At 40.5% G+C, this 1,761-nt stretch overlaps 1 pseudogene; it reads right to left on the minus strand.

Annotated features, from left to right (window-relative positions):
• Positions 1-704: 704 nt before the first annotated feature.
• Positions 705-1,179, minus strand: LOC128105111 (40S ribosomal protein S3-like; annotated as a pseudogene).
• Between the last annotated feature and the right edge of the window lie 582 nt (positions 1,180-1,761).

Below are 1,761 nucleotides of genomic sequence, written 5' to 3' on the forward strand. Positions count from 1 at the left end.
CAAATAAGCTGTAGATAACTTCTGAAATTTTCCTGTTTCCCAAAACATAATAACTAAGCAGAGGACTTGGAGGTGTGAACTCTGATGACAGTGTTACAATCCATAAACTTCTGAAGTTTAAATCAGTGGCATCAGAAATTCCCTTTTTACTTTAGGGATGCAGAGACTAAAACTTAACACAGTGTGGCAAAACACAGTGGCCGATTTATTTATTTATTTTTATAGACAGGGCTAACTGCATACCATGATGCACAAGCTTTCATTAAAAAGCATCTTTACCCACCGAGCCATCATGCTGACCTGCCAAAAATTTCTTACAAGCAAGGAAAATTCACACATATAACGCTACAGACTGGGGACATAGTTCAACAATACAAGGCATGCTGTATGCTTACTATGTGCAAGTACTTGGGCTCTATCATGAGCATCAAAAACAAACTGCTCTTCTAACCCTGTACAGTTGAACTACAGAGTCAGGTGCTGTTCTATAGCCACCAGCCTTCACTGACACAAGTCTTCTCTGGTCAGCTCTGCTCAAGACCTCCAGCTTAAATAAACATGATAATAACCCTTTAAAGGCCAACATAACCCAGTCAGATGAACACTAGACACAATCCAGTCAGGCTTTATGTCTTTATGAAATATTTTATTAAATATCTTTACAGGGCAACATCCAGTCTCCAGATGCAGCTGCCAAAACCCTGTTAAGCTGTAGGCACTAGCTGGTGCATGGCAGCTGGCTCTGGCTTCCCACCATTCTGTTCTGACATGGGAGTGGTGAACAGAACTTCATCTTAAGGTTCCATGATGCTCATGTGGGCAGGCAGAGGCTTCCTAGGGCCAATCTTACCACTTGGGTCCCAGAGCAACATGATCTTTGCTTTGACACTCAGCACACCATGTCTGAGCAGCATATGGCACATAGCAGTGTCAACACAGTCTTTAATGGGATCTCCACTGTCGTCTTCAGAACATCCACAAACTTTATGGTCTTGGCACTCTTGCCTCGGAGCTTCCCAGACACCACAACCTCAAAGTCCTTGGCCCCACTTTCCAGAATGAACTTTAGCACAGCATAGCAGGCCTTCACACAGCAAGCCCTCCTAGGAGTTTGTAAAGTAGGGACTCTGCACACAGACCTCTTGAGGCCACCTTTTCTACATAAAGTGCTACACTCATAATATTGCTATAACTTAATATACAATTATTTACTTAATCTATGGTCAGGATAATTCTCTTTGCGTAATTAAGGTTAAAGGTGGTACAAGACCACCATGAACATTTTAAAAATCCAGATAAGGAAGAAAAAAACAGAATTAGACTCCTGTCTGTCACAGGTAGGATCTATCCCTGCCTCTGAGTTTGTGTATGCAGCATTCACAGACATAATCCCAACTCACACTCAAGGTAACTGACTGACTTAAAAAAGCACATGGGATCACTTCCTGTAGTGATCAATATCTTTAATAACAATACTGTGATGGGAAAATTGCTATCATTTATTAAACTCTTTTAAACATTTATTTCCATTTTTCTCATTAGAAAGTATCACAAGGTTAATGCTTGGATACATGATGAGTGGAGGTGGGCGGAGCGTGGGGTTGCACATCCAAAACCAAAATGATTACTTAAAATTTTATAATTTAGAACTAAGGAATGTGTAGAAAAACCGATACTATACACTGGCCAGATTGTCCACAAGAAAGTGGCTCTATGGTCTAAAATCTAAACCTTTGTAATTCTTCATGTGATGTCTTTCAA

Source organism: Peromyscus californicus, unplaced genomic scaffold, assembly GCF_007827085.1.
Source record: "Peromyscus californicus insignis strain IS unplaced genomic scaffold, ASM782708v3 Scaffold_9__1_contigs__length_137607984, whole genome shotgun sequence".
NCBI lineage: Eukaryota > Metazoa > Chordata > Mammalia > Rodentia > Cricetidae > Peromyscus > Peromyscus californicus.